This window comes from Trachurus japonicus, chromosome 12 (genome assembly GCF_045865225.1).
Source record: "Trachurus japonicus isolate A0001 chromosome 12, Traja_1.0".
Taxonomy (NCBI): Eukaryota; Metazoa; Chordata; class Actinopteri; order Carangiformes; family Carangidae; genus Trachurus; species Trachurus japonicus.
Genome location: NC_140918.1, coordinates 29,044,357 through 29,062,820, shown reverse-complemented (window position 1 = coordinate 29,062,820; position 18,464 = coordinate 29,044,357). Strand labels below are relative to the sequence as shown.

Below are 18,464 nucleotides of genomic sequence, written 5' to 3'. Positions count from 1 at the left end.
TTCTTCTCCTCTCCAAACACACTGATGCAGGGCCTTTTCTGCCACAGACACAGGATGTCAGCAGGGAAAGAGCTCTCGTAAAAGCTTTAATGTCCGGCAATCTGGCTGCTCCGGAGGAAATTCTGGGTTATGACTTCTCTGCTTGTTTCCAATGTAGAGTCTTGGGAGAAAATGGAAAAACTTTTTACCTTTCAAGGTACAAGCCATTCACTGCTCTCAATAACCTATCGATTATTTCCTCTTCCGTCAGTGTTGGATGAGGCATGCCGTCATACAGAGCTGGACTACAGTAAGATACCAAGCCAAACTAAAAAAAACAAACTGCTGACTGGTTTCAGCAAACAGCTGTCCCAGTGTTGCTGAGTACACACATGAGGGTCAGAGTCGCAACAGTCTCTAGACACAGCTGGGTCCAAGGCAACAAGGCTGTCACTGCATCAAGTGCATTTACTGTATGCATAACATAGAAATCGACACGAAAGTATTTGGACATGAAAAAATATTTCCTAGAAGTTTCTACACCTGCAGCTAGAAAAGAATCTCTCTCTCATAAAATAAAAAAAATCTGTAATCACTGGTTTTGTTTCCATTAAAGGGGGCCTATTGTGGAAATATCACTTTTTGAAGGCTCTTTAACATATATTTGGGTGTTTGTCTTGCCTTCCAGTCGCCAAAATGTGAGAAGTGACAAGAAAATCAGTCATTTTCAGACTCCCTAGGTTGAAATCCATGTGGCTGTATGAGCTGTTCCCTCAGTTGTCTTCCAGTGATGCAACTAGTTTTCAAATTTGCATAACCCCACCCCTACCTGGTACCAGTAGAAGGGGCGGGGCAAGCAGTGGTTCATTAGCATTTAAAGGGACAGGCACTGAAACCAGCCGTTGTGAACAGGGCTGTTTAGAGAGGATGAAAAGAGCTGTGATGTTTGATCCTTGGGGTATTTTGACCAAAGCATGTCACAGACATGTCTTTAAGACACCTGGGAAGTATTTGAATTTGTGGAGAGGGGGCAGAATATTTCTCCTTTAAAATGTATCAGGAAATTTTACCACATTTTTTTAGAAATTTGTTAAGAGAAAGTGCAAATTTATGAGTTACCATCCATAACTGGTACACAACTATTAGAAGTACAGTAAATTCATGCCAACGAAGGACACTGACGCTCCAATTTGTCTCCATTGCATTTTTTTTTCACTTTTACTCTTAGTCCATATGCCAACTTTTCCACCTCCTCCAAGGATGAAGACTTTTTGTGATATTTTGGGATTTTCTTTTGTCTGTTTCCATTCAGGTTTTTTCTTTGCACAAATCAATAATGCACATAAAAATAGGATGATGGATACCCAGCTCCTGGCTGCATTGGAATGTCTCTGACTGATTTTCATTGAAATGGATGGGAGCCATTGGAAATCAATCTTACACCTAACGGATGATTTGGAAAGCGATCATCAGAAGAATACAGAGTTCATGAAGCACCAAACATGTAAAACCCTTGCAAAGCTTGAAACAAGTCCACGGTACTAATTATCAATGTTAGCCAGCCTGTTGGATAAAATTGGCCTGTTTGAGGCCAGAATCAATACTCACAGGTGTTATCAGTTTATTAGCAGTGGTGGTGTGCCAGCGACTCCCCTGATAAGGCTGTAATGTAGCTGCAGTCCAAACAGCAGCAAAATGGACTGAACAAGCTGCTGTTTGTGTCCGTCGGCTGAAAGTCGGATCGTATCTGCAAAACAAAGAGCAGCGGAGAGACGGCAAACAGAGAGGGAGGAGAGGATGGAGGCTTTAATCAATGCTGCTCAGCATGGAGGGGTTGGGGGGTGGAGGGCAGCTGGAATGTGAACAACGCAAGGAAAAAAAGTAGCAAAGTTTGTACTGATCACTTAAAGCTCCAGTTGGTAAGTTGACGAAAGTGAAAGTAAACTCCGCGACTTGGTCGGAAATTTCAAGACAATACTCCGTCAGGTCCCTTTATGAACCTCTGCCAAGCGCCCCACACACACACAGACACACACAAAGTAGCCATAAACGCACCCACAGAGAAAAAAAAAAGATGTACCGTATCCATAGCACGACGTGTAGGAGCGGCGATTGGCTGCTCCTCCTGCTCCCTCTACCTGACTGGTGGAGAATCGTCGGGCGCGGTGGATTTTGGCAAATACGATTACAGGCTGTAGGTGGAGCCAGAGGAGTTGGATTTTGTCCTAAATTACTCATTTAATGTCTGACCATCAGAATATAGTGACAGTTCCAGCAAATATGACTGAATAATTGTTACCAACTGAAGCTTTAAGGAAAATGTTGTTGGACATCAGCTGCTTGTTCATTCTATGAAACACAGAAAATGTTACAGGAAACATAAAGAAAACATAATGGTATACAATTTCCCTTTGCTTTTTATATCAACATGACAAAGAAAAGGTTTTCGAGGACTTACATTGTTCCAGCTCTTAAATTCAGGAACTCAGAGTTTCTGTGTTTCTCAAATCAAATCCTAAAACTCAAATCTTCAGTTCAATGTTTGTTTTACTCATCCAGCGGCTCAACTCATCCTCATCTTCCTTCTACAATGGAAATCAAATATTGTTCATAAAGTTGCTCTGCTGTTAAAGTTTCAACAAATGTACATCACTTAAAAAAAAAGAAAAAATCTATACTTTCACCTTCTGTGCTGTTCATTCCAAACCAGCTCCATGGGCTTCAGGTGTTGGTTCTGTTTGTCTTTCTCACGTGCCCCTTTTCAGTCAAGTATTATACAATCCTAATAATGCACCAGAGACTTTCATTACAGCAGGAAAACTGTTCTCCCCTCCATTCCAGAAATATGTCTGCTTTCTATGAATGTCATATGTTGTTGTGTTTATTTACTGATCCAAAGCTTAATTTATTCTTTTTACCCTGGGTACCACTCACTTACCATTTAAGGTCATTCACTGGTTTCCAACTGCTTACGTTTAATGTCACTTTGGCAAAGGCAGGGTGTTCTGAAATGTTTGTGTCCCACATGTTGTTAGGCTGAGGGCCTGATGAACATGCTAAGAGGCCAAGATAAGTCATGGAGCCCAATCTAAGACTTCCCCACCCTGAAGTTTGTTTATCTTTAATGTAATTACCAACAGATGTATACAGGAATATGCATTAATACATAATCTCCAAGTGAAATATGCACTGTATTAAAACTAAGACTTTGACACAAGGCCATTCTAAGGTGGTAGCAGCAGAATGATGTCAAAATACTAATAATGTCAAAAAAGTGGAGAGGTGTTATTACTCCCACACTCAGCAGTAGAGCTGCATAATAATACTGAGGTCCAGCATAATAATATGATCTTGTGGCCTTATTCTGTAAAACCTAGAGTCTAGACACTCTTTAGACTCTTATTCCCCTGCTTATGTGGAAAATATTGATGAGTGCAGTTTAAATCAATATGAAAGCTAAAATGTATAAACCTTGTTACTGTGCTCTTAAGACTGAAGATGTAAATTACTGGACGTGTGCTATTTGTGTGCTGATTCCAGGCAGTGAATGCTGTTTAATGCAATTTTGACAACAAATGTGGGGTATCTTCACTGTAGCCTGGTCCTAACCTTTGTGCAAAGAGACTGACCACTCTCCATTGGGAAATGTTTATTTCCTGGTAGGTGGATACTCTGTTGTAGTTTAAAACTATTGGATGCTTCTTACTCAATCGCACACATTTGGTCGTGATGGATGTCAGGAACCAGAACTTGCCAGCACACAATGAAGCTGCTGCACGCTGTAAACAACAATGATCTGCAACTGCAATGAGCAGAGCAAAGCAAGTGTGTGTGTTAGAGTGATTTAAGGTGGCCGTGCTTTGTGACTAAAAAGTCATTATCACAGCTCAGGACCATAAGCTCATCAAAAAGACAGTAAAAACCATAGGACAGTAAAAACTGCTTCAAAAATCATTGGTTCACCACTGCCAGAGGTAACAGATATCTACACCACCCACTGCAAGAACAAGGCTCCATAAACCCAAAGGACTCTTACCACCCAGCACACAGCCTGTTTGCCTATACCTCCCTTCAGACAAGCGTCTGAGAAGCATCAAGACACACACCAGTCACCTCAAGGATAGTTTCTATCCACAGGCCATCAGGCTGCTTTAACAGTAGCTCTTGGTGCAATTTTTATTTAATGCCTATCTCTATAACACAGTATAACCATACTTATAATGAGTTATAATGCAGTTATAGCACTGTATAACTATAGTTATAAAGACTCATAAATCATGATCATAATGCTTTATAACAATAATCATAACACACTATAAAGCATTTTATCATGACTTATAAGGTCAGGTATTATAATACGTTATAATTTTTAGTAACTCGCTGACAATGCCCACATAATTATAAATATATACACTCATTAATTATCATAAGGCTTTATAACAATATTAGAGCATTATAACTCTATTATAATACTTGACCTCATAAGCCATTATAAAATGCTCTGTGATGTGTTATGCTTATTGTCATAAAGCCTTATGATAATTGACTCTTTGTATAAGTCATGATAAAATGCTTTATAGTGTGTTATGATTATTGTTATAAAGCATTACGATCATTTATGAGTGTTTATAACTATAGTTATACAGTGCTATAACTGCATTATACCTCTGTAAGTATGGTTATAATGGGTTATAGAGCTAGGTGTCAAATAAAGTGTTACCCAATTTTTAGTTATTTATTTTTTGTTTATTGAATGTTGTCTAACTATTTTATTTATTCATTAATCGTTTTTATCTTATTTTTTAGAATCATATTCAAAGTACTGGGGAGTGGTGGAGCAAATGACATACAGTAGTCTACTGACTGTTGCAAAGTGAGAAGAAGTGAGTCAGATCCCTCACTCCCTCAGCACATTAAACAAAAGCCGTCTTAGGGTTTGACGTCAGTGTTTCCTTGTGATGACTCCAACAGTATCTGCCCATACCCTGCCTCTGAGTCACTGCTGCACGCTGATGGTTCACCGCTGCTCCTGGGTCAGTTAAACCTTCCTGCAGCTCCTGCACAGTCATATGGGAGTCTGGTTCCTCCTGCTTAACAGATCTCGTCCTGACTTCCACAGTTCATGGAGCCATTGTTGTGAATGTTGCTGCAACAAGTAACATTTGAGGACATCAGCATGTTGTTCATAGGAAGTAAACTGGAACTCACTCAGCCCAAACTCTGAGAATAGATCTGACGTCTGTTTGTTGTCTGACTCCTCACACTGCCCCCATCGGTCCCAGAGGATTTACATGTCCAGTAGCAGACATCCACCGAGACTTCTGCATCTATAGTTGTATAGAAAAACAAACGCGGCCAATATTTTCAGATTTTCGGCAACAGTATCAGTTCACATGAAATTTACTTGACTGTCCTGCAGGTTCCAACCAGTCAATAAAGCTCCAAGGAGAAGTAGACGGGTAAACAGACTCTGCAGGATTTGCTGCAGAGGTTTGATTTACTTCTTTTCATTTCAAAATTCAACAAAATATGTCCTGTACCCTGGAGTCCACAGACTTGTTGCTGCTGAGCAGAGAAGATATCCTTGGATAGAGCAACAGCAAAATGTAAGTATTGCAAAATTTGCAACATATTTCATTGAACAAGGTTTTCGTTTTATTTTACCAATATTATATTATAACATATAGGGTAAAAACAGGCCTTGTTGAAGAGCATATGTAGCTAATGAAAAAATGAGGATTTGTTGAATTTGTTGAATTTAATGTGGTGAGACACAAACCTACAAGGAGAAATGTTCTATTTCATTTTTTTCCAGTGTGGTCCGGATGCATAATCCAAAGTAGCTGGAGAACCATCCACACACTGTGGAGCAGGCTGATGGTGAAAATACATCTGTGGGATGTCTGCAGGAGTTCTTCTGTTCCTTGAAATTGTTTTTTTTTCTTTTTTTCTCATTGGCAGAGTGAAAGAGGAGGAAACAGACAGTAGTAATTCCTCAGAGACAAAGGAACAAAGTCCTTCAGGAGAGTGTGTGCAGGTGGTTTGTTGCTGTTATTAAGAAGAACACCTTGCGCGGACGAGACGTGGAGGAGGTCATATTTTATATCGGCGTGGACGTTGAGAGGAGACGCGCAGGGGGGGGGGGCTGGATGTGGAGAAAAAGCCAAAGCAGTGAATGTAAATAAACAAGTCGTCTCTGTTATCACACGGCAGCAACATAAAACACTCAGATCTCAGACGGATCATGAGGATGGAAAGGTGAAGGTGATGTTCTAATATATATCAGACTGATTTAGCATGTGTAACGTGGAGTCACCGGCTACAGATCCCAATATAAACAAATATATCCACTCACTCATAGTGTGTCACAGGCTCAGGAGCCCAACCCCCCCTCCCCTCCCCTCCCCTCCCATTCCCTCCCCTCCCCCTCTGTCTTCCCCTCAGTATTCTGGTGGCAGCGGCAGGGAGCTCTGCCAGCGCCTATCGATCAGACATTTAGCTGAATGTTCTCATCGAACAGCCGGCTGCTGCGGATGAGACGCACGTGGAGAGACTGGGAAACAGCTTCAGACACACACACATACACACACACACACATACAGAGTGAGAGAGAAAGAGAGAGAGACAGTGTGAAGAAATGGAAAGAGGAAAATAAATGAGACTCCTGTACAGAGGCAGGATGAGGGAACGTGCATATCAGACCATTGTAACACAGTTAACTGCCCTGTGGTTATTTACTAATTAAATAGGAAATCACTGAAACACTACATGAGCAAATTTAAAGCCAAATGTGATGCTTGTGAAAGGTTTTAATATGAAGAACCCCCCCTGCAGGGATTCCTTCCTATTCAAAGCATTAGTGAGGAGCAGCTCTGATGTTGTTGGCTGGTTGGGCGTTGTACTGTGGAGGTCAGTGCTCTGACCACTCAGGCTCCTCCACACTGTTTCTCTATGGAACTGGCTTTTTGTGATGAAACAGCAAACTGCTGATGAAACAAATACTATTCTCTAAAATATCATTGAGTGTTGCTGTACTTTCATTAGAGGGGACATATTATGGAAATATCACTTTTTGAAGGCTCTTTAACATATATTTGGGTGTTTGTCTTGCCTTCTGGCCCCCAAAATGTGAGAATTGACACACAAAAAAATCCGTAATTTAACGGCTCATAGGTTGAAATCCATGGTTTTAAAAGCTGTTCCCTCAGTTGACATGCAATGATGTATTTGCAAAATAACACCACTTGGTGGGGCAGAACTAGCAGTGGCTCATGAATTTAAAGGGACAGACACTGAAACCAGTCCTTTAGAGAGGATGAAAAGAGCTGTGATGTTTGATCCTTGGGGGATTTTGACTTAAGCATGTCACAGACATGTCTTTAAGACACCTGGGAACTATTTGAATTTATGGAAAAGGGGCAGAATATGTCTCCTTTAAACTAAAGGTCATGATGTCAGTGTTGTTGGTCAGCATAGTTGTGGTTGTGTGGTTTATTTCTTCATTTATGTGTTGACCAAACATAATTTAGTCCAAATTATCATTGTTTCTGTAAATGTTTCATCAGCTTGCTACAGTCAAAGAGAGACCACAGCCATTAATGTGATGCCAGTTTATGCCAGTAATACATTTATCCTAATTAAAGGTCCCAGTGCTGGTAAACTCTTCATGCTCATTCAAAAGTAGCACAGTTAGAAGTAACAGTTGTACAATTCTTGTTCAATGGAGTTAAAGTTCCATGGCTTCCATGGCTTCCATGTATTACCTGCTGCTTCTACCTTTTTATCTGGGCCCATGTACACATCTGGCAGGTTATCTGAAAAAACTGTAACTCATGTATTTTCACCTTTCATCCACATGAAAACTCGGTTTTAGGTCACTGCTAACACTTTTTTCTGGCTAAAGTGTTGATTTGGAAAAACTCAGGTGGCACAGGAGAAAATTGAGTTTTGGCTTCCCAATCATCACCCTGCGACATAAAAAGCATTGCAACCTTTGTTTACTGTGAGATCCTACATAGATAGCACTCCAGTGTGTATTTGTCCGGGTTGTGAAGAGCAGGCATGTCCAAACTATTCCACAAAGGGCTGTGTGGTTGCAGGTCTTTGTTGATTAAATGAGTCAGGTCTGGTGTGCTGCTGCTGCTTGGTTGGGAAATGAAAACCTGCTGCCACATCGGCCTTTTGGATGTGCCAGTAGATGAAGATCTTTTACGATGTTATTGTTGACAACAGATGGGGGTGTTCTTATAAAAACCCAGCTCTGTGTGCCTATGGTCTGGTTTTCCATGTTTCAGAGCTCTGTCCCACACCCTGACTTCACTAATGCCTCCTGCCTGCTATTGTCTGCCCAGCCTGAATAACAGTGACTGTTTGAACTGTTATTGTTGTTGCTGAGTGGTGCATTTCAGTCCTCCCAATCCTGAGTCATGATAGTACAATCAATAAAGACTCAGCCAGCTCAGGTCCCACGGGCAACATCATTTACCACCGTGAGCAACAGCTCTCCCAACCAGCTGGAGGTCTGCAAGAGATTTCCCTTTGCCATAATCACAATGCTGGGTTCCATCAGTGAGAGAACCAGACTCTTTCCATGTGAGGAATAACAGCTATTCCCAGCTGATAGGGGTCTCACACATGGGTGGGGCAAAATGCCTCAATAGTGCCCCTTGAAATTTCCAAAACCCCCTCCCCATAGGGTTTTATTTGGAGTAGTGTTGTGGAAATTTCCTTTAACTTGTGAGAGAGAAATTCATTAGTCCAGCAAATTGAGGTTTCACTTTAAGTACTTTATTTTATCTTGCAAGAGGTGGACTGTCATACACACTGAAAATTGGTAATGTCAGGTTACATAGGCACAAGAGCAGGAAGGAGCCATGTGCTCCTCCTTGGAGGCGGCATCATACATTGTCCAATAACATTATTGCATTCTTGCAGAATAAGTTTGCATAGTACAAGTTTGCACTTAGCGCTCATGACATGTCACTGGACTATTATAAGGTTAACTCGTAAAGGCAGGAAGCTAGTGGTTGTCTGTAACTTAAGGTTTGTTGTGGTTTTTTCACACTTAGGCATGTTGACATTTCGTTGACATCTCACTGTGGTTTTGGATATGGAGACAACTGCTTGCTTAAGCATAATCATCATAAAATAACAGGAACCAAGTCGGACACCTGCATGCACAGCAGACAAGTGCAACTTGCGCTATCTTCAAAGTTCACCTAAGGTTCATGAGCATACATCTTCAAAGTTAAATCAAGGGTCATAAACATAAAAATTTCCATTACAGTAGGCGGATGAAAATCCGTAGTGATATACAGCAGGGGTTCCCAACCACTGGGCCAGGGACCGGTAGGGGGCCGTGGATCATTTGATACCGGGCCGCAGAGAGAGAATTAAAAAATATATTGTTTGTTTTGTCTAATTTACACTTCCAGTTGTTTTATTTTGGAACTTTTGTGCCTCTTCCCCCCTCCTTTCAGCACTGCATAGTTGACAGGAAGGTCCACAATGTGACGATCAGAGCAGGAGGACCCACAAAGCAGAGGCCCAGACGAATGAGTGGCAGGAGGCAAGTCAGTTTATTACCAGAGTCGAAACCAGAAGAGCAGTCCAATAGCAGGCAGAGGTATCAAAATCACTAGGCTAAACTTGTTTTCAATCTGAAACTGGGTCAAAATCTCAGAGAATACACAAAGAAAGGCTGGAAACGCTCACTGAAACACACAAGACGATCTGGCAAAGACGAGTGGGAGAGCACAGCTTAAGAACACAAGGGGTGGGGAGGCAATGACACACAGGTGAGATTGAAACATCAAGGTAATCACAGACAGGAAACTCAACAAGAAGAGGGGGATGACACAGCTCACCAAAATAAAAAGGGAAATAAACAAGAGACAAGACAGGACAGAACCGAACACTAAACAAACTTAAAGGGTGACACAAAAGCATAAAAGAGTAAAAAAAACAACACATCAGCAGGAAAGATGTGTTTTTTGGATTAAAAGCATAACAGAAAACCATGTGACCGTCTAGAATCGTTTTTATATTATAGCCTATGTGTAATGTAAACAGAATTGTCCACCGGTGACCAGTCTGTGGTGATAAAAGGTTGGGAACTCATGATATAGAGCATAGCAACATGTATTAAAAGTATCTGGCAATATGGTCTCTAACAAACAAAGAAGTCGGCCATTTTGATTTGAGTGGCCAATTTTGGCGGGGTTTTTTTTGGCCATTTCAACATATGATATTTGTATGAATCCTCCTAGGGACTTTGTCCAATCAACTTCATGTTTGCTGAACCTCATGTTCATGTTCAGACCTTTGAGATGAAAAGCTGTCAAAAGCTTTTCTCTATGGTGCTGCCATTTCAGATACCAGGAAATGACCATTTCTCACTCTTGGCACATCCACTAATCCACCTCAGTTGACCCCATCAACTTCGTTCCTGCTCTAAACGTTGCTCAACAAATTGGTGAAGCTGCTGATTAAAGTCCTGTGGTTTCCACTTCTGAACTTGTCTGTTGCTGCCTGAATGCTGAACCAGGAGCCTGTAGAACATTCCTGATCCAGTATTTGCTCGTCTTCAAGCCAGAGCCATGACTCTACATCACCCTCCCTGCTTTCCAGACAAACCAGACTGTTGCAGTGCAGAGAGAGGGAGAGAGGAGAGGTAGTCAGTCCCCCATTTGTTCACCAGTCAAGCTTTTCTAGTCTGAGCTGAGGGAGGTGTTGGGCCACACTGCCCCCTGGAGAGAGGTGCTGAGGGGTCAGGGAGACAGAGGGGGAGGCAGATTACTGTACGACCTTCCGGACATGTGGAATGAACCTGCTCTGTGTGACACCTATTCTCACGGGGTTACTGTAGCTGACTACCTGGCTGCACAGGAATTACCCAAGGGAACAGAAAAGTCTCCAGGAGCAGCACAGAGAGAGGCAGCATCCCAGCAGACACCGGTCTCATCAATGTTGCTAATTCCTCTCCCATGGTGCCTTCACTAACCCTCCGCCTGCTGCCTGTTTGGTGTGTTAAGCCAGGTTCAGACTGCACGATTTCAGACCGATTTTGACATGATTTCGTCATGGCCGACACATTTCCAGCGTGGTGCCCTCTTCTGCCCTGAGCATGTGTTGAAATGAGAGAGTGGTGTAGACAGTGAGGTAAACAATTTTCCAATAAAAACATCGAAGATGGGGCGGCGTTTAGCTCACTTGGTAGAGCTGCAATCCCATTTTGAGGCTACAGTCCTCACTGCAGGTGGCCCCGGTTCGAATCCCAAATCGGGCAGCCCTTTCCTGCATGTCATTCCCCCTCTCTGCTTCCCCATTTCCTGTCTCTCTCTCTCCACTGTACTATCAATTAAAAAAAAACAAAAAAAACATCAAAGATGGGAATCCAGTGTAAGGCATTTTTATGGAAGTCTTTTTGTAAAACTGCATACAAACAGAATGAATGGATGTATAACATCAAATTATACGGATGGTTAGGTTAGGTTAGGTTAGTTTATTGGTCTCCACCAGGGAGAAATTTGTCACGGAGACAGGGAACATGTTGCATACATAAAAAACACATACAGTGCAAAAAGAACATCAAGTTAAAAGACTGGTGGAGTAAACAGACCACACTGGACAATCCTGCACATGCAGCAAGCTGATGTGAACGTCATTCACATGCATCCACACCGCTACTCTAACTGTAATCATAAATATACATTCATATCAGCATCACATAACCTCAAACATACATTAATCCATTCACTCACATATGTCCACATGAGTGGATGAAATTACACTCATGTAGCTAATAGTGTTTATCTAAGAACATTCAACAAACTCCAAGCTAAGTTTTTGAAGAGAGCTAACTCGAGAAAAAAAAGCCTATATCAGAATAATCCACACAAATAACAGTAACATGTTCGTTAGACCCAGGAACGGCTCCTCAATCATTTTATCTTCCGTTTATTTTTCGTGTCTGAGCAAAAGACCGCTATCACACGCAGCGCTACCGTATCCATGATTGACACAGTTTGTTGTGACGCCTCCCCGACGGCCTATGAATTCGTACAGAGTCGTGATCGGTCGTGAACGATGATTGGTCGGGGTGATACTTGTAGTGCTGCCAGTCTCCCGACCAAGACACGGCAAGAATGTACGCCACAGTGATCGTTGAATCTGACATGGAGACCATCTTGAAAGAAAAATAGGTCTAGGTCTTGTGTTTGTGTGTATCATCAGTCAATGACACATTGCTAAAGTAGATTGTAGTTGTAGTCTGTCATTCTTTGATTGCCCGCCTGCCTGGAGTACACACATCCACCACTAATGTCTACAATTCCACTGCTGCAGGTACAGTTTCTCTGGTGAGTCTGGAGCACGCTTGGTTACTCTGTGAGCTGGGAGATGACAAGAGATGACAATTAACAGGGTTTTCTCTGAGCTGGACATTAACGAATCTCCATCCGGCTCCTCTTCCCCTCCTGAGGTGTCTGTCGGAGAAACGCTGATTTCTAACTTGACACTGTGTTATTGTGTTTTACCATTTTAATCAGGCTCATTTGTCATGTAGCAGAAGCTCTCTGTCCCTATGTATGTGTGTCTGTGTGTGTGTGTGTGTGTGTGTGTGTGTGTGTGTGTGTGTGTGTGTGTGTGTGTGTGCTCTCGCATTTATTACTTGGTGGGGCCATACCACCTGTAGCCCACCAACAGTATGGGGCCATGAATTCTCGTGGGGCCATTTTGCTGGGCCCCACACCGTTTAGTGCTTTAACGTGGCTCAGGAGCCTTCCCTGATGCTCCTCATGCTTTTTTCTCACTTGGCCCACAAGGTGACAAAAAGTGGAAACGTGTGTGTGAAGTGTGTGTGCTCACTGGCCCCCTGGAGCTTGGGGGATGCAACTGCAGCCACACACACACTTCCGGAAGTGTGTGTCATTTTGCTGGGCCCCACTCCGGAAGTGTGTGTGATATTAGCCAATATTAGCTAATGTTCAAGACCATTAAGCGTCATAGTCTCGCGGGATTTTACGGGATTTGTTTGAGAGCTAATACTGTAATGATAACACATACCGATGCTGTAAAATGAAAAATAAAAAATGAAATGATCTGACTAATGTAGCGTATCAATTGTTTTAATCCTTGATGATTTAATGTATGTTTTTATTTACATTTTCTCTTCCCTTCTATATTTGATATGTGATGTTATTCTTAATAATTATCTCTGAAACATGATGTCTGCTCTTGTTTAATTTTGGACAGATATAATATTTGCCTGACTAATTTGTAAATGCATTTGTTTAAATAAATAAAATAAAAATCTAAAATAAAAAAAAAAGACCGATGCTGTAACAACTGAACCTCAAATTATTAAGGTATGTTTATTTTCAGTTTTATTTTATTTTTAATTAAGATTTTTTGTCTATAAAAAGTTTTGTGGGACTACAAGAAACAAACTTACAACATTAGTATTAATACAAACTGTGCCATTTGATGCTGAAATAGCTGTAGGTAGAAAGCATTGTTCCCCAGATAACAATATAAAAGATCGTTTCTGTTATCTTAGGCTAATTAGCTGCTAACCATTAACTTTGTAGAGCTAGCGCTTTTAGCGGAAGCTGGCCCGTAGCCAAGGGGGATCGGAGGGTTCGTTCGAACCCCCCCACACACACACCCCCACCACCACCACCCCACCGCTGCCACAAATGTGGTGCTTGTCGTGTATTAGGCTCTCTAAGGCTGTCTTTACACTGCAGGTCTTGATGCCCAATTCCGATTTGTTGCCTATATCCGATTTTTTTGACGGTCTATTTACATGTTCTATCAGAAGTGACCCAGATCTGATAATCTGCATTTACACCTGCTGTGCTTGCATGAAACGACCCGCTGGAAATAAACTAGTGATTTCAGGAAATTGTCACGTAATAATATAAGAATATTTTTAAACAAAGGTGAGTCTGGTGTTCAGAGTTTATATCCAACACGTCACTTACAAAGTGAACGTTACAAAATAACGTTAGTGAAGTGGCTGCGTGGAGCAGAGCTGCTGTGAGATGAGACAGCGAAGGTGACGGTGACAGTTGTGCCACCGTTTGATCCTCCGTCGCTCACGTCGTGAGGACGGGGACAGCCTCACACATTTGTATACAATGTTTGTTTTTCCTCTCTTGATTTCTTATCGGCTCCGTTCAGTTTTTGCCGGTAGGAAAACGTGAAATCTGGTGTTTATCTCGCGCTCCCTCGCTTGCCCTCGTATCGATCCGCATAGAAATGAATGTTGCTGTAGTGGCTATATGAAAACAAGAACTAGTGAGGGGGAAAAAAACAGACGCGCGGACACCACAAAAATTATTCTTTTATTTATTTAAACCTTTATTTTAACTCGTTGGTCATTGAGGTTTCCCTCATTTACAGGGACGGCGAGTTTATTAAACACTGTAACGCCTGTGACAGTGATTACAGCTGGCCACAGCTGGCCACGGTAGTCCAGGTCAGCCCCACGTGTCAATCACGGACTACAGAGGTTCAGCGAGACGCGTGAGCACGTGAATTAATATTATCATTGATGACGTATGACACGCATTGCCAGGGAAGATCCGATCTGTCTGTTTAGACTGCAGACGCATTGGCAGAGATCCGATTTGTATCTGATTTATTTCCACATATAACGGGGGCCTGAATCTGATCTGACAATATCCGATTCCATGCGCATTTGTCCCGTTTACACATTCATGTTACAGATCCGATCTGAGCCACTTGAGAGAAAAAAATCGGAATTGGGCCACTTGAACCGTGCAGTGTAAAGACAGCCTAATAACTCTCTGATTGGTGTGGGATGCGTGTCCCCGTGTTAACTGGACTGCTGCTGAAGCAAACAGCCCAAAGCCTGTGAGTTCTAGCCAATCATAGCGCAGTAGGGCGCCGCGCGAGTTGACGCTCTGCAACCTGCGGTGCGGTGCGTCAGCAGCACTGACATGCTGCTCTAAAGTCCTGCACCTGGCATCAACCTGAACGGGCCTGAAAGTTAAAAGCCGAACCCGGTCTGACCCGCGGGTGTTGAAACCCGGACCCTGAATTAAGTTGGTCCGAACCCGGCCAAAAGAAAAGAGAGAGAGAGAGAGAAGCCGAGTAGGAGCGCGACCTGACCGAATTAATTTCTACATATTTTCGGACTGAACTGACGCGTCCGGTCCGTGAGAACTCAAATCTAAGTCCAAAAGGCCCATGCACACTTGGTAGCCCAAAAGAACAGCCAGGCAGCCCAGTCCAGAGAGCAGAGGAGAGGGAGACAGCAACAGGTGTGTGCGTGCGTGCGTTACTGTGTGTGCATGTGCATGTGTGCGTGTGTTATACCTGCAACCTCCAAATGGGAATGGGAGCCTCCTTTCATTTATTAATATCTGACAGTAGCTACAGCCATCATACAGATGAGAACAGGGCAGAAGCAGAGGAAACGGAGCCTTGAAAGGCTGGTCCAGGTCAAAAGGTTGAAAAAAAAAAAAGTTTTGTTTTTTCTCACCAGCCACAGCTCCCCACTAGACCAGTGTCATACAGTCCAGCCATTCTTGCCATTACAAAGATAGAAACCTCAGTCAGTAGCCTACCAAATGTGTTTTTTTTTTATTTTTTTATCTGAAGCGAATGTTGTCTTCCCATTATATTCTTCTCAGAGTACACCAGAATGCTTCATTTACCTCTTAAAATCATAAAAACTTTCTGGGGTTTACTTTATCATCATTTCCAGTTTATCATCATTTCCAGTTTGCAGGTACCTATGTGTGTGTGTCTGTGTGTGTGTGTGTGTGAGTATGAGAGAGAGAGAGAGAGAGAGAGATACATTTTACTACATTAAACATTATTATGATTATTGTTATGAAAAAGCTAAGCCTTTTTTATATATATATATATATATATAGAAAAAATGAATTACATGGTGAAAATTTTGTTGTAAATGAGAGCAACAGTAAAGGATAGTGGAGGAAGAGAAACACGTGATGTCAAAGTGAAGTTATAATGGGGAAAAAAAGAAGTGTGTGCCTTTATTATTATTATTTATTTACTTTTTTTTGGGGGGGGGGGGGGCGGGGGGAGCCCCCCCTCCACAAGGCTGGCTACGGGCCTGGGAAGTAGCCTCGCATCACCGGGCTCTTTTTTTTTTTTTCATCACCGGGCTCTTTAAGCGGAAGTATCATCCGTCCGATGACGCAATCCGGTGGAACACATGGCTAATTAACCTGGCGAATATTCATGAGACGGCGGAGCTCTGAAGTGAGGAGTTTCAACGTCTGATAAGGTATTTGATAAATGTGTTGTTGCCGCTTTCAACGGAAATGCTCGTCTCGTACTTATTTTATGGAAGCTACGATACGAAGTACGGTAGAAACTGTTTTGCTAAGGGCGAACATCCGGGTGACTTACAGCTAAGTGCTAACAGTGTTGAACGCAGGCTTTATGGGGGTATACGAGCACACGCAACGTCATGTTATAGTAGTCAAAAATGTCACATAATCATTGTAAAACAAACGTAATTGTTCGGTTACGTTATATGCCTCGCGGTAGGCACGGCCCGGTCAGTAAAGCTAACGTTACCTGTGGTCCTAGGCCCAGGCTAAGCTAACTATGCTCTGGGTCTCAGGCCTATCGCTCTGGGCCAGGTACGCTCACTGTGGCCCGGGGCTCAGGCCTGGTCAGGGAGAGAGTTGCGGTAGGCATGGCTAGATCAGTTAAGCGTTGTGGGGTCCCGGCCACCCCCTCAAATGCAGTCGTGTTGAGAAATAGTTAAGCTAACCGATGTTATTAGTCAGGGGTTAATGATCTGTGTGAGTCACAATAATTGAAGCATGAATCCAAAACAGCTATATTCGTAGCACATGCCATATTCTCATAATTGAGAAAATAAATAATAACTTGCTAAGCTACAGTTCAGCTGATTATGATATTTTTTAAATTACAGAATGAATGAATGAGCAGTCTGTTTTCTCATGCTGCACAGCTGTTTAATGTTATAAAAATATTTTCACAGAGCAATGACATCCAAAAGGAAGGCCTGGATAAAGCCTGTTGAAGATGCAATCTCATATATTCTGTCAGCTGGAGACAAGCCATGGTTTGCAGTGAGATTTATCAATAATATCAAAGGTATGATCTCTAGTGCTTTCAGTAGCTGCAAATTACAGCAGCACATTTTTAGATACTATTCATTATTAACATTCTTCATTCAGAAGATATCTTATAGAAATAAGTGGCTTCATTCGTCTGTCTTGTTTAAATCCAATGTGTTTAGGTATATAGTAGGTGTGTATAAATGAGCCTGATTTCCATAAGAGAAGTTTCAGGTACACACTGGTATAATCAAATATACAAATGTAAAGTTATTTATTTTATTTCTGCTGTATGTAAAGTGTCCAGCACATTCAAGTACTATTAAAGCAGATATCATCGGCACGGCCGTTTCGGCTAATGCTGCGTTCAAGGCAGGCTTTTGAAACCGTAAGTTACAGCTTCAAGTCACAACTACGACTTGGTAGCGTTCCAGGTAACCCGTAGCTCGTGTTTTTACCGTCCTGTTGTCTGTGAAAGTTCCCTATAACGGCCACTCGTAACTTCCGACCCGTGAACTCGTACCAGATCGAACTGGTATGACTTCACAGGTCGGAAAAACACAAAGTACGAGTTTCCTTGAACGCACCATGAGTTAGCAGCCCCCGCCCTTGTCAGGCATCAATTGGTCCTCGTGCTACGTCACCACATTCACGCGCATCCCTTGGCTGCACACCATAGACTGTAAAAAGACACACACACAGCCCTTCATGCCGTTCTCTCCCCTCATTGGATAACACTTGTATCCCACAAGGAAAATTTTCTCCTCGGGTTACAGCAGAGCAGAGTGACGGAGAGACTCGTGTTTAGGCTGAAATACTTCATGTAAGTGATTGCTGACGGAAAATAGGACTATTTAGGACTTATATTAACAAAAACATTCCACTGATATCTGCTTTAAGGTAAGTGCTGGGCCAATAGAAGACTGTAAAGAAAATGTGAAACTGTTTTGCATATTCAACAGTAACATTTTAAATTAATGCATAGAAGTAGTTACACAAGCTGACTGTCTTCTTCTTTTATGTCTAAACACCAGGTGACATCCAAGCAGGCTCCAGCAGCAGAAGAAGAGATGGCTGTGCCTCCTGTTGATCTGTCCTCCAAGGTTTATGGTGAAGATGATGCTGCTGCTGCTGAATGTGATGCTCCAAAGGTAATGGAAAGAATGAATGTGATTGAGTTCTTTATAAAGTGCACTGATAACTTGACACACTAGTTTCTATTTGATCTCCATTTAGCTAACTGGTTTCACACACACAAGGTTCAGGTCATGTCTTAATGGGGCCCTGATAGATACTCTTCCTTCAAAAGGGTTTTCCAACTTTTCTCTTCCACACACACACACACCAAGTTTCAAGTTCATGTCCTTACTGGGGCCCTCCGTATGGACCCTT

The 18,464-nt window shown here is 42.3% G+C and overlaps 1 long non-coding RNA gene across 1 annotated transcript; it reads left to right on the top strand.

Moving 5' to 3' along the window:
• The first annotated feature begins 16,172 nt into the window (after positions 1-16,172).
• Positions 16,173-18,206, top strand: LOC146977750 (uncharacterized). The gene is made up of 3 exons (XR_015037216.1): positions 16,173-16,264; positions 16,994-17,109; positions 18,107-18,206. It is a non-coding gene; the product is annotated as an uncharacterized LOC146977750 (long non-coding RNA).
• Positions 18,207-18,464: the final 258 nt, after the last annotated feature.